The sequence below is a fragment of the Oryctolagus cuniculus genome, chromosome 3 (assembly GCF_964237555.1).
Source record: "Oryctolagus cuniculus chromosome 3, mOryCun1.1, whole genome shotgun sequence".
Lineage (NCBI taxonomy): Eukaryota > Metazoa > Chordata > Mammalia > Lagomorpha > Leporidae > Oryctolagus > Oryctolagus cuniculus.
The window spans coordinates 38902907-38918401 of record NC_091434.1 but is presented as its reverse complement, the minus strand read 5'-3'; the positions used below and the strand labels follow the sequence as shown (position 1 = coordinate 38918401).

At 42.5% G+C, this 15495-nt stretch overlaps 1 pseudogene; it reads left to right on the top strand.

Annotated features, from left to right (window-relative positions):
* The first annotated feature begins 8825 nt into the window (after positions 1 to 8825).
* On the top strand, positions 8826 to 15495 carry LOC100346707 (E3 ubiquitin-protein ligase FANCL pseudogene; annotated as a pseudogene).

Here is a 15495-nt window from a genome sequence, read left to right as displayed (position 1 = left end):
ATATTATATAATATATATATTAGATAGATAGATAGATAGATAGATAGATAGATAGATAAATCTATAGTGCTAGATCTCACCTGTTAGGGATGGTCTGGTCATTTAAAGACTCTGGATTGAAAAGGATACTAAACTTCATATGCTAGCAAAATTCTAGAGTTGCTATGTCTTTAGTTTTCCAAAGGAAAGTTAAAAGACACTGAAAGGTCAGCCATCTCCATGGACATGTCACTGGTTTTAAGCAAATTGATTACCACATTTGTTGGCACAGTTTTATTTGCTTCTTATACTTGGTATTCTTTGAACTTCTTTGATTAATAGCCTTTATCTAATTTGTAATTGTTAAGCTGTTATTCATCCAAGTAGTTTTTTCTTCTTCTATCCCCAATATTCTTATCCAGGGACTCCAATAACACATAGATTAGGCTGCTTAAATTTGTGTTATGGCTTCCCTGATACTCTGGGTTTATTTTTTTTTTCTTTCAGCCTTTTTTATCTCTGTGTTTCATTTGGTATATTTCTATTGATGTGTCTTCAGATTCACTAATCTTTTCTGCAGTATCTAATTGGTAACATCATGCAATGTTATTTTTCATCTCAAACATTGTAGCTTACATCTAGAGGTGTTTTTTTTTTAAGATTTATTAATTTTTTGAGAGGCAGAGTTACAGAGAGAAGGAGAGACACAGAGAGAGGTCTTCCATTGTTGGTTCTACTCCTCAAATGGCTGCAGTGGCCAGAGCTAGGCCAATCCAAAGCCAGGAGCCAAGAGCTTCTTCTGAGTCTCTCACAGAGGTACAGGGGCCCAAGGACTTGGACCATCTTTCACTGTTTTCCCAGGCACATTAGCAAGGGAGCTGGATGGGAAGTGAAGCAGCCAGGACTTGAACCAGTGCCCATATGGGAAGCTGGCACCACAGACTGAGGTTTAACTTACTACACCATAGTGCCAGCTCCACATGTAGAGTTTAAATGTGCATCTTATATCTTCCATGTCTCAACATGTTCCGTCTCTATCTTATTGAACATGTGAGATATGTTTATGGTATCTGTTTTAACATTCCTATCTTCTGAATCTATTACCTGTGATATTTCTGCATCTAATTCTAATGACTGACTGTTGTGCGCATTATGGATCCTACTTCCTGGATCTTTGCAGTTTGGTTGCTTTTATTATTAAATGACAAACATTGTAAACTTTACTTTGTTGGGTGCAGAATATTTTTGCATTCCTATAAATATTTTTGAGCTCTGTTCTGAGATATAGTTAAATTAATCATAGAGTTTGATCCTTTTGATGCTTGCTTTCATACTTTGTTGTATGCAGTCAGATTAGCCTTTAGCATGGGGCTAATTTTTCCCCATTAATTTTCCCTCACTACTAAGTGACCTATGAATGTAAAATTTTCCACTCTGTGTGATATGAACTTGAACCATTCTTGTCCTTGTGTGAACTTTGAGGATTGGTTCCTCTGCTCCATTAAGATAGTTCTTTCCCTAGACTTGGGTAGTTATTTTACTCATATGCACTTACTCAGCTGAACACATGAGAGTGACTCAGATTCCTAGAGCTGTCTGTGCTACTCTCTCTCCTCTGGTACTTTGCCCTGAGAACTGTAGCCTCCCTGAACCCTGTATCCACCAATGAAACTGACTACCAGGTTCTTCTTGAGCTCTTCCTCCTTTGCCATGACCTGGAAACTCTTTCCAGGCAGCAAACTAGGGTAATCATAGGATCACCTCTCTCAGGGATCACTGTCCTACTCTACCTGATGTCTAGAGACTGAAAACTGTCATTGCAATACATTTTGTCTGATTTTTTTTTTTTTTTAGTTGTTTCTGGCTGGAAGGGCTTCTAGTCCCTGTGACTCCAGCTTGCCAGAGCAGAGTCTACGAAGTCAATACAACCATCAGTGCTAGCATCCAAGCTTCTGCACATCCTGCAATTTACCTGATGTTTTATTTTCAAATATTCAGGCCTAGAAACTTGATCCATCCATTCACCCATCAAGGAGTTCAGCACTCTAAAATCTGCCCCTTTTCTATATTATGGAGCTGTTCTTGGGAAGCAACTACCAAACCAAAGACTATCTTTTCCCAACCCCACTACAGCACGCACCATAGTGTGGTCACATGTCTAATTTTCACCAGTGGGATGTGAGTGGGGGGTGAGGGGTTTCATTTTCAGGACAAAGCTTTCAAGAAGTGGGTTGCCTTTTCCACATCCGTGCCCTTCCGCTGGCTGAGTGCTGAGGATAACAAATACTCTGTCTATATCCTAGAACCTCTTGGAGGGCAGAATTAGTCTTGTTCTTGGGACACCCTCAGCATTCAGAGGGACATCTGGCACATTGTATGTGCTCAGTGAACAGCTATTGGATATATGCATGAGCTAGACTAGGTACTCATAGATAAATGTCCAAAATATATATACAAATACTATATATATACAAAATAAATATACAAAGCAATTTTCCAAACTGATTTCTTAATCTAGCAAGGACTGTAAAAGTTCATAATAAGAAGTTGATGGCACAGGAATTTACTCTGCTGCATTTTAAACGTCTTAAACAATAAGAATTGCTTCATTCAAACCATCATCTCCTCTTACTTAATCTTGCAACCGCTCTTGGGCCCCAGGAGTTTTCAGACCCAGCCTTAGTCTCCAATCCTTCTTCCCCAATGATTCCAGTATGAAGTGTTCCTTTTATTCTTGTCTTTAGCCTATAAATATAGTTTTAAATCCTTTTTTTATAATTGATTTGTTCTTACCACAGAAAACTATTATTATGTTTTTAAAAGCATTATTATACATGAACAATAATCAAAGATAATATTTTCCCAGTTATTTGGTGTCATCATCTAAGTGAATCTTCCAGGTAACTCAATTCTAAAGAACATTAAAACCTTTTAAAATATTTGAACCATCTTGCATAAACAGCCTTCTCACATGCACTAATATTTCTCTTCCCCTTGAAACAGCATGCATGAAACATCCATTAACCTTTTTCTGACTCAGGCTGTGATTAAAGCATCTGTTATTGCACTGGTCCATGGTATAGAGATGCCCAGAAACTAGATGACTCCAGATGCTTTTTCTGTCATTTTCATCATGTATTCTTTTGCTTCAACCACAACCAGCTGCCAATTCTTAATCCTGGTCCAGCTCCGGAAGCCCCTTTCCCATTTCTCATCTCCTAATAACATAGGAAGTCAGACAAATGAACTTGTTAGCATTTGTGATAAAAATAGCAAGACTCCAAGGATCTTATAAATAAGCTGAATTGATTTGGTGGCACCTTTTTTGTACACTCAAATGCCTTTTTTTCTTATTTCCTAGTTCTTGACTAGTTTGTTGGCTAAAATTATTCCCTAATAAACAAAGTGTTATATATATTATATATAATTATACATATAAGTCATAACATTGCATTACTCAATAAGAGTTTCACATCTGCATGTCCTCTTAGGAATTCTTTCGGAATAAGGACTGAAAGAATCCAGGACTCTCTTTACGTACCACTAACTGGCGCATAGTAGGCTCAGAAATGTTTGTTCAATAATAAATGAATAAATGGATATTATAGCATAGCTTCCTGGTATGATAGGATATTTTTTTTCTGCTGCTTTGCACTTAACCATGGGGAGAAAAGTTCAGGTGCCAGATATATTTTTGGAAACCACTTAATTACTAATTTCTGCACCTTGTTTTGCTTGTGAAATCTGATGATATGACTCTATGGTCAGCTTCTCCTGTGGAAACCTAGCGTATCAAAATTAGGTGGTTATTTTATCCTTCTCAAGAATTTGAACTTCCAGAACATCAGAGAAACCGAGACAGGATATGTGACCAGGAAGAGCAGACAGAATGTTTGCTGTGACAATGAAGTTTTGACTGCTCAAGCCACTGCGATATAAGGAAAAGCACTGGATAAATCATTGGGAGGCCTGGGATCTTGTCTCTAGTTCTGCCACTACATAATTGTGAGACTTCTCATTGTATTTACTTGCGTTAAGCCTCAGTTATTCATCTGGGCTGGGAGGACAGGGGCAGGAGGCAGAGAGAACATGTTTGGACTCATTCATTGTTCTGAATCTTGGCTGCACATTGAAATCATCTTGGGAGCTTTAAAAACTACTGACCCCTGAGTCCCAGTGTCAGAGATTCTGCTTTCATTAATCCGGGGTGGTATTTGGTCTTGGGGTTTTAAAGCTCCTCAGAGAGAGTCTTGTGTGCCGCCAAGTTGATAACCACGGAATCTGATGAAAACGTGAACATTTGTAGGTTCTCTATTGCGTGTGGAGAGAGAGGCTTAAGCAGTCTACCCTTGGGACCAGGAAACTGGGGACCCTGCCATGGCTCTGCTTTAACTCTTCTTGGGCTGTGCCCTTCCCCAAGGTAGAGAGAATGATCAGAGAGATGGGAGGAGTCCGTGAGACCAAGAGGACATGTTCACACAGAGACTCTCCCTTGAGAACCCTCTTTATACCCAAGACATGAAGTTCTTTGGGGACCCTGGGCCTCCTATCAATGCCTGCACTGGCCTTTTTCCAAAGTCCATACCCCAAGGGCAAACCATATGGCAAGAATGCATATCCCTACGCCCAAGGAGTGGCTGTTTATAGGGGATGTGAGTGCAGAATGAACTTGCAGACTGGACTATCCACAGAGGTGGGCACAGTCATTGTGTGAAGGCTGCTGGTGTCAGGGATGGAGCTGGTATGGGACATAGGGGGTTAAATGCCTGGCCCTACTGTTCTGCCAAATGGGAGGGTCATGTGGGCTCCCACAGAGGACCAGAAAATCCCTCAGGCAAAGAGGTGCATGTGTTGGGCTAGAAGTCATATTGGAGTGTACTGAAATGGTAAGAACTGGGGGTGTGCAAAGTGAGTCTGCGTTAAGTCCATTATGATGGTTATATAACCACAGACGACTTTCACTTGGGATGGCGTGAGCTGGAGGTGCTCTAGAACAATAGTTTTCAAGTTAAGGATAGGCACCGATCTGTGTTGAAATTTTCCTCCGTGTATCAAAAAATAAAAAATGTCGATACAACATAGTCTTATATAAAGCTCAAGGTATTCAGGTTAAAGGGATTCTTATTTGGTTGCTGTTTGTATTTTTTATGTTTCCCTTTTATTTATTTATAGGGACAAAAGGTGTTATATATTCGTTTTGGGGTCACGTTGGCTTTTGCCCAAACAAGGCTTGGCAAACATACGCTCCAGTTCCAGTTCCTGTTTCACAAAATCCAGAAATCTAGGAAACTATGTTCCAATACAGAGGATTCAGTCTGGCTTTATTATTCAGATGCAGCCAGTGCCCCTGGAGTCAGCAGCATCTTCATTCCCAACATGGCCACCTCTTTAGCAAACAACAGGCAACAGCATTTTTTTGATTCATTAATTGTTCTCAATCTTACCGCACAAGATCCAGTTTCAAGCAGAAACTCCAAGCATTATTACTTGGCTGACAGTAAACTCTGAGTATTTCATTAGTTAGCTTACCTGAGCCTCAATTTTGCCATTAGCAAAGTGAGTATAATGTTTCTACCAGAGGAGTATATAATTGTATATCGAGTACATATTAAGGTATGTAAGATATAATAATAGCTGCCACTCACTACATGCCTACTTTCAAACAGTATATCCCATAATTAAAGTAGCTTTGTAGGCCCCAGGAGGGAATATGTGCATGAGAAACTCTCCCATGGAGCCTGTATCCCGAGCCATGGGGAAATAGCCCCATGTGTAGCTTCAGTAAAGCCACACACATGCTTTTGTGTCATTTAGCAATTTAGCAATTTTTTTCTTCCCATTTTATTATAAAAGTGTTCAGTCCTAAGCAAGGGAAGCCAGAGTGCCTGAATATTTACTTTGTGTGGGGAAAGAACTCCTTTGCTGTGTAGCAGCAGAGTGGAAGTAGGTCATCACAAGGACGGAGCAGCCGCAGCAGGATACAAGGATGCCACATCTGTGCTGAGGCTGGGCCTCCAGCTGTGTCCACAGCTCCCTCCAAGTCTGGGACGTTGCTGAGCCAGCTGGTGGCCTTCAGGCTCTGATGATTTTTCTCTCCTCTGACCTTGACTCCCTTTCTCTGCCAGGCTGTGTACTCAACATGTTCCCTTAATGCTTCGCAAAGGAAGACAACAGCTCTAACAGACCATGCAGTCTAGAGAAACACAGCTGGGGGTGTATGGTCATGCAAACAAAAGATTATTAAGTTCTGACCTATAAAAAGAAGATAGTCAAGGGTAGGAACAATATGTAAGCACAAGTAAAACTGAGTTCTGGGCCAGTGTTGTGGCACAGCAGATTAAGCTGCTACCTGCAGTGCGGGCATCCCATGAGTGCTGGTTCTCATCATGGCTGCTCTACTTCTGATCCAGTTCACTGATAATCAGCTAAGAAAGCAGTGAGCAATGGCCCAAGTACTTAGGGCTCCTGTCGCCCATGTAAGAGATACAGATGGAGCTTCAGACTCCTGGCTTTGGTCTAGCCCAGCCTTAGCTGTAGCAGCCATTTGGGGAATGAACCAGCAGATAGAAGATCTCTCTCTCTCTCTCTCTCTCTCTCTCTCTGTGTGTGTGTGTGTGTGTGTGTCTCACTTTCTCTCTAACTCCCTTTCAAATAAGTAAATAAATCTTCAAAAAAAAAATTAAGAAAAAGAAATTGAGGTCTCCAAAGAGGTTGAGCTGAAGTGATCAGTGTGGGAGGTAACTCAAGACAGAGTGGGTCCAAGAAGCAAAGGAAGAAAGGGTTTCAATGTGGGGAGGAGAGGACAAGAGTGTCTAGGATAAGGTGTTCCTCCTGGGTTAAGAGATCTCATCAACCTTTTCCCACTCCTGCCAGGCCTTTCCACTGCAGGTAGGAGGTAGAAGAGTGATCTATGCTAAACCAGATCAATTTGAAAAGAAAACTGAAAATATGACTATTAGAGTCTCTTCAGGAAATAGCTTAGCCAGGTCATCCACACAGATGCTCAGAACTTCCAACCTTCTTTTGTCAGCCTATTTGTTTTAAAGTCAATGTAATCACTGCATAATTTATATAAATAAATAGTGTCCATCTTAAGAATAACTCAGTGACTTTTTTTAAAAAAAGATTTATTTATTTGAGAAATAGAGTTACAGACAGTGATAGGAAAAGACAGAGAGAGGTCTTCCATCTGCTGGTTCACTCTCCAAATGGCCACAACAGCTGGAGCTTGGCCAATCCGAAGCCAGGAGCCAGGAGTTTCTTCCGGGTCTCCAACACAGTGCAGGGGCCCAAGCACTTGGGCCATCTTCCACTGCTCTCCCAGGCCATAGCAGAGAGCTGGACTGGAAGAGGAGCAGCCAGGTCTAGAACTGGCACCCATATGGGATGCTAGTGCCACAGGCCAAGGATTAACCTACTGCACCACAGCACCGACCCCAGATCAGTGACTTTTGACAAATATATATATTCCAACCACTCAATCGAGAGTAGAATTTCCATTACCTGACCAGCAATCACCAATGTACTTTCTGTCACTGTTTTGTCTGTTCTAGAATTTGTGTCTGAATCCTTTTATTCAGCACAATATTGTCAAATATTTTAGTATAAACACATTTCAGTATGTAATAACAATACTCAATCATAAAGCAAAATTGAAAGAATATTACATTGAGGGGCCAGCATTGTGGCATAGTGGGTTCAGCCATTGTCTGTAATGCCAGCATCCCATATGGGCACCGGTTCGAGTTCTGTCTGCTCCACTTCTAATCCAGCTCCCTAATAATGGCCTAAAAAAGCAGTGAAAGATGGCCCAAATATTTGGGCCCCTGACACCCAGGGAGGGTGTAGGAGGCCAGGATGAAGCTTCCTAGCTCCTAGTTTCCGTTTGGCCCAGCCCTGGCCATTGAGGCCATCTGGGGAGTAAACTAGCAGATGGAAGATCTACCTCTCTGTGTGTCTCTCCTTCTCTCTGTGTTTAAGTGTGACTATCAAATAAATAAATAAACCTTAAAAAAAAGAAGAATATTATAGGCCGGCACTGCGGCTCACTTGGCTAATCCTCCGCCTGTGGCGCCAGCACCCCGGGTTCTAGTCCCGGTTGGGGCACCGGATTCTGTCCCAGTTGCTCCTCTTCCAATCCAGCTCTCTGCTGTGGCCCAAGTGCTTGGGCCTTGCACCCACATGGGAGGCCAGGAGGAAGTGCCTGGCTCCTGGCTTCGGAATGGCACAGCACGCCGGCAGTAGCGGCCATTTGGGGAGTGAACCAACAGAAAAAGGAAGACCTTTCTCTCTGTCTTTCTCTCTCACTGTCTAACTCTGCCTGTCAAAAAAAAAAAAAAAAAAAAGAATATTACAGTGAATATTCATATACTTGACAATGGATTCTACAGTAGATTTTACTAACTTGCTTGAACAGATCCATTTAGCCATTTATCAATACATCTTGATTTTAAAAAGATTTATTTACTTTAAAAGCAGGCCAAAACCAGGATCCTAAATCTCCATCCAGGTCTCCCATGTGGGTGGCAGGGTGCGAGCATTTGGGCTATCTCCCTCTGCCTTCCCAGGTGCCTTAACAGGGAGCTGGGTTGGAAGCAGAAAAGCTGGGACGTGAGCTGGTGCTCATGTGGGAAGTCAGCGTCGCAGGTGATGGCTTTACTTGCCATGCCAAAACGCTGCTTTGATCTGTCTCATTTTTTGAGACATTTTATAGATGGCCCCTAAATTCTTTGGCATACATTTCAAAGATATTTTTAATGTTGCATGAATCAGTTGTTTGCTCTCTTTGGCTGGTGAGCTGTATTCATGGATATTTCCAGATATTGGTTGCTGTGAGTCAGGTTGCCATGAACATTTGTGTAGATGTCTTTGTATGGATGTAAGTTCTCATGCAGTATGAGTAAGTACTTAGGAATGCTTTTGCAGGATCACATGGAAAGGGTATTCAAAAAGTTCATAGTGGGCAGGTGTTTAACTTAGTGGTTAAGATACTGATTAGAACACCCACGTCTCTATCAGAGTACCTGGGTTTGAATCTTGGCTTTGGCTTTCAATTCCAGCTTCTTTCTAATGCAAACCCTGAGAAGCAGCCATGATGGGTTCAAGTAAATGGGTTCCTATCACTCAGGAACCTGGATTGAGTTCCCTACTCCTGACTCCAGCCTGTCTTGGCCTTGGCGGTCACCTGCCTTTGGGGAGTGAATCAGCGGATGGGAGCTCTGTCTGTCTGTTGATCTGTCTTTCTTCCTGTCTCTCCCTCTCTCTCTGTCTCTCAATAAAAGTTCATGTGATATGTGTGTTATTAAAAGTTGATTCATGCAGGGCTGGTGCTGTGGCATAGTGGGTAAAACCACCGCCTGCAATGCTGGCATATAATATGGGTGCCAGTTCAAATCCCGGCTTCTCCACTTCTGATCCAGCTATCTGCTATGGCCTGGGAAGGCAGTAGAGAATGGCCTATGTCCTTGGGCCCCTGCACCCACGTGGGGGACCCAGAAGAAGCTTCAGGCTCCTGGCTTCAGATAGGCCCCGCTCTGGCCGTTGTGGCCATTTGGTAAGTGAACCAGTGGATGGAAGACCTCTCTCTCTCTCTCTCTCTCTCTCTCACTTTCTCACTCTGCCTCTCTGTAACTCTGCCTTTCAAATAAATAAATACATCTTTAAAAAAAAAAAAAAAGGAGAGAGATGCATGAATTTCAAAGTTTGTTTACATCAAAAGAAACTTATTTTTAATTCCATTTTACATGAACTTTTCAAAGCACTCTCATAACTTTTTACAAAAAATCCAAACTGTTCCCCAGGGTACTGTCCCACTTTACATTCCTGGCAGCCTTGTATTAGGGCTGCAATTGTTCCACACTCTCACTGACACTTGACTTCACTCTGGATTTTAGTCAATCTGATAGCCTTTCAATTTGCATTTCCCGGATAACTAATGATATTGAGAACATTTCACATGCTCATTGGCCGTTTGCATATCCTATTTTGTGATGTATCTGTTCAAATTTTAGTCCACTTTAAACATGAGTCATAACAACTGTGTTACTCAGTTGTAAACTGTCCTTACATATTCTAGTTCTGTGTCCATTGTGATGTGGGCATTTTCTCCTAGCTATGAATTGTCTTTTCATTTTGTTACCAGTGTTCTTTCAGAGAGCAGATTTTAAATGTTGGTAAAAATCAATTTATAAATGTTTTATTTTATGGCTAGTGCTTTTTTTGTGGGTTTTCCAAGAAATCTTGCCCCACCCTAAGGTTGAAGACTCTCTGTTCTCTTCTAAGAATTGTGTAGTACACAGCAGTGAAAATCAATGAACGATATCAACACATGACTGGAATATTGAGCAGGGAAAGGAAGACACAGAAGATGACAGTTCAATATAAAGTTCAAAACCAGTCAAGTCTAACCAAGCTACTGTTTAGAGATGCCTACGTAAGTGTTAACATTTATAAGGAAGGTTATGAAACTTATTAACTACAAAGTTAGGTAGTGATTACCTCTAGGGGGAGGAAGTGGGTTACGACCAGGGAGGGACACACAGAAGCCCATTGAGACACTTCCATTTTGTGTTTCGAGTGCTGATCACATGAATGATTGATTTGTAACCCTTCATTACATTCTGCATTCATGTTTTATGCACTTTTATGGATTCTTCTTTACTTCATGATCCTAAAAAATTCAATTTCAGTAGAATTCTTCACTCTTACATTAAAAAAAAGTTTGGATAGAAGGGTTGGAAGATAGAGAAAATGACCTGAAAATAAGACAAAAAGACAAAGTCACAGAAAATGTGTGAGAAAAAATACAAACCAAGTTCAGAAATCACAACATTTAAAACATGGGCAAAACAGGAAAGGACACATCACCAACTATAGTCTTTTAGAACAGAAGGAGGTGTGTTTCCAGATTAGTGGCCCTGTGGGCCCAGCCCAGTGAATGAATGTTGTGAATGCAAGGGACACATGCACAGCTTCACAGTACTGGGGACAAGGAGGAGATGATACATACTTCCAGAGAAGAGAGTGAGGAAAAAGCTCACTCATGAAAAAAAAAAAAAAGGAAACAAAGTGACTTTGGACAACTCAATAGCAAGTCCAATTGCTAGAAGACAAGGGAGGAAATGCTACTCACATTCTGAATAAAACTCATTTCTAATCTAGAATGTCTATGCCCAGAGTGAAGGTAACAAAGTCATTTGTAGACTCCAAGTTATCACTCATTCTCAGGAAGCTAATGTGGGGTGTTGCTGGACCATAAAGAGGTACTACACCAAGATAAAGTCATGGGGTCTAGGACATAGAAGATCTGCACAAAGGGAGACAAATGGAATTGTCAGGCTGATGATGGGGGAGGACCTCGGGAAGACAGCTGAGCACTCCCTGTAGAAGGAAACTTCTGTGCTTCCAGGTGGGAGCACACCGTAAGGCTCTGGAAGTGACTACTCCAAGAAACTGGAATTAATAATCAACCTACATGCCAATAAACTGAGATAAGATTTGGATAACTGACAATTAAAGATTCGATTTAACTTGAAAGCCAACAACCAAGAAGATTATTAACTTGAGGGGAAACTCAAAATTGTGCATGATAGGAAAGGTAATCAGAGGTTACTACATAACTTGACTGTGACTATTGTTTGCATGGTTATAATAGTGTAAGGACTAGAGGTTCATCTAATAACGATAGAAACACAATTTTTTAAAAATTCATTTGAGAAACATAGAGAGAAACAGAGAGAGAGAGAAAGAGAAAGGGAGAGAGAGATCATCTGCCTACTGGTTCACTCCCCAAATACCCATAACAGCTAGGGCTGTGCCAAGCAAAGCCAGGAGCCAGGGATTACATCCTGCTCTCCCACGAGGGTAGCAGGAACCCAAATACTTGAGCCATCACTTGCTGCCTCCTAGGGTGCACATTACCAGGAAGCTGGAATCAGGAGCAGAGCCAGGACTCAAGTCTAGGGATTCTGATAATTGAATTTGGACATCTTTACTGCTTGGCCAAATCTCTGCCTTCATTCATGATTTTTCTTATTTCTTATCATTTTTATTTTTTTTAGAGATTGGAGATGTTGTATCTTCATTCCTTTTTTTAAAGATTTATTTATTTATTTGAAAGTCAGAGTTACACAGAAAGTTGAGAGGTAGAGAGAAAGACAGGTCTTCCATCTGCTGGTTCACTCCCTAGATGGCCGCAATGGCCAGAGCTGGGCCTGTCCAAAGCCAGGAGCCAGGAGCTTCTTTTGGGTCTCCCACGCTGGTGCAGGGGCCCAAGCACTTGAGCCATCTTCCACTGCTTTCCCAGGCCACAGCAGAGAGCTGGATTGGAAGTGGAGCAGCCGACACTTGAACCAGCATGCATATGGGATGCTGGCACTGCAGGCAGTGGCTTTACCCGCTGTGCCACAACACTGACCCCTCTTACGCTTTTTTAAAAGTATTGATTTATTTATTTGAAATCCTTTTTTTAAAGTATTGATTTACTGATTTGAAAGGAAGAGTTACAGAGAGAGGGAGAGATAGAGGGAGAGACATTTTCCATCCACTGATTCATTCATCAAGAGGCCGCAACAGTCAGGTCTGGGGCAAGCCAAAGCCAGGAGCTGGGAACTCCATTTGGGTCTCCCATATGGGTTGCAAGGACCCAGACACTTGGGCCATCATCTGCTGCCTTCCCAGGTGCATTAGCAGGAAACGGAATCAGAAGTGGAGCAGCAGGGACTTGAATTGTCGCTCACATGGGACACCAGCATCACAGGTGGTGGCTTAACCCGCGGTGCCAAAATGCTACCCCCATTCATGATTTTGTTTAATATTTTATTTATTTATTTGAGAGGTAAAGTTACAGAGAGAGAGAGAGGGAGAGACAGGGAGAAAGGTCTTCCATCCATTGGTTCACTCCCCAAGTGGATGCAATGGCTGGAACTGGGCTGATCTGAAGCCAGGAGCCAGAAGCTTCTTCTGGGTCTCCCATGTGGGTGCAGAAGCCCAAGCACTTAGGCCATCTTCTACTGCTTTCTGAGGCCATAGCAGAGAGTTGGATTGGAAGAGAAACAGCTGGGACACAACCAGCGCCCATATGGGATGCTCGTGCTGTAGGCAGAGGTTTAGCCTACTATGCCACCGTGCCGCCTACCCCCATTCATGATTTTTAAAGGTTCCTTTCCCTTTCTTCCCTCCCATCTTCCCTTCCTAATAACCCCACTCTAAAGCCTTTATGTGGGGCAGGTAAAAATAAGCATCAGAGTGGCTGTCTGATGTGGAATACCAAAGCTAGAGCAGGTTGAGGAGTGTGTCTGTGTAGAAATAAATATAGGGGCCAGCACTGTGGTGTGGTGAGTGGAGCCGCTGCCTGCAGTGCAGGCATCCCATGTGGGCACCGGTTCAAGTCTCAGCTGCTCCTCTTCCGATCCTGCTCTCTGCTGTGGCCTGGGAAAATAGTAGAACATGGCCCAGGTTCTTGGACCCCTGCACCCATGTGAGAGATCCGGGGGAGACTCCTGGCTCCTGGCTTTGGTTTGGCCCATCTCTAGCCATTGTGGCCATCTGGGGTGTGAACCGGCAGATGGAAGACCTCTCTCTCTCTCTCTCTCTCTGCCTGCCTCTCTGTAACTCTGCCCTTCAAATAAGTAAACAAATATTTAAAAGAAAGAAAGAAATATAGAAGCAAGCACTGTGATGCAAAGGGTTATGCCACTGCTCGTGAGGCCTGCATTACACATTTAGTACCCATTTGAATTCCAGCTATACGGCCCAGATCCAGCTTCCTGGTAATGAGCCTGGAGAAGTAGCAGAGGATGATTCAAATACTTGGGTCCCTGCCACCCACAAAGGAGACCTGGATGGAATTCCTGGCCCTTGGTTTCTATCTGGCCCAATCTTGATTGTTGTGGGCATTTGGGAAGTGGACTAGCAGATGGAAGATCTCTCTCAGTCTGTCTCTCCCTCTCTCTTTGCCTTTCAAGTAAAAAAATGTTTTGCCTCCCAAAAGAAAAATAAATACAAATGTAAATTCATGCATTTGAGAGAGCTTTGGAGCAGTTACCCCCAATAACAATAAGCATATATAGCACCTAGATCTTGGATTCTAAATAGAAAATGCCTCACTAAAAGAAACCATAACTCCTTAAAGAAATGGTTCATTCTAGCACTGGGACAGAGAAAGGGTAATTTGTACATGGAATATGTGTGTTTGCTGGAAAGGAAAAAAGTACTCAAAGAATCAGAAAGACACATCAGAAGGACACAGAAGCCAACTGGGAGGGGCTCTGTTAGCCAAATATGGGACAAGCTGAGCATCAAAATACATAATGATTGACATAAATTTTCACTCATCAAATCAAGTAGGGAATCACTAGTCGGTGGTGATATAAATGGTTGCAGGTGCATGCCAGACTGTGCTCACGTAGAGCTCTTCCTGCTTAGCGCTTCCCTGTAGCTTCCTGTGTGGTGAGTTCTGCAGGTCGCAGAGCCTGTTGTGCCAGTGCCCACTGCTTCTGCCCCAGCACCAGGCAGAAACTGTGTGTGAGATTCATTTGGGCTCAGGGGCAGAGAGTTCTCCTTCTCAGAACATTGTCACTGGAAGATTTACAATTGAAGAATGCAACTAGAGAGTTGGCAGCTGACTACAATACTTAATGGACAACCCCAAATAGTCCAACAGAGTTCGCAGCACTTCACTCATCTAATGAGCTTTATGATGGAGTTGAAGATGGTTTTGGAAATTGCTTCAAGAACAGGCAAGAGCTCTATGCACTACCACCTTTCCTGCCTCCATTCTACTGCAACCTTATTAAAGAGAGAGGCAATCTCTCAGTTGGCAGAAACTTGTACATGAAGACGCTGGCTTCAGTACTGTCAATTTAAAAGCAGAAGGGGCTTCTGGTAAGAAGCACCTTATCACTGTCAAGTGGAAAGCCAAGTGCTCTGCAGAACCATCGGATTGTTTTGTGGATTCTCCTGTTTCATTTTCTTTTCCCTAGACACCAGAGAGCTCCTTAATAAGCACTCATAGTCAGATTTTGGCAGCCTTAGAATCACTGAAGGCTTTCTTGGGTGTTGTGGGTAAAATTGATGAGAAAATCTGTGTACCTGAGCCAGAAAAACCTATTCAGAGTGCTCCAGCATGCAGAATGGCATTAGACAATAATGCTCCCATGAATACAGAGGTAGACCCCAGACATCCTCTTATGCTTCCTGGGTGCTGCTTTCTTGGAGCTGACCGTGTGGGGAAAATTCTGCGAACAAAGCCAAGCAGAAACATACATTTAAGGAATCCAGAAAATTTTCCATGACAAACTTTGGAAGACATCTCAGAAATTGATTTTCAAGCTTGTGCTGCCCTGGAAAACATCTGATTTTACTATGCTTGTGGAATGTGTTATGTCTATCAACTTGATGGTGCCACTCCTGAACATATGTGCAACAGCTCCCAGTGTGGACCACCTTTCCATCAAATACTTGTGTGAGTGATTGAAAGGACTGCTCACCCCTAGACAGTCTTGACATAATATTTAG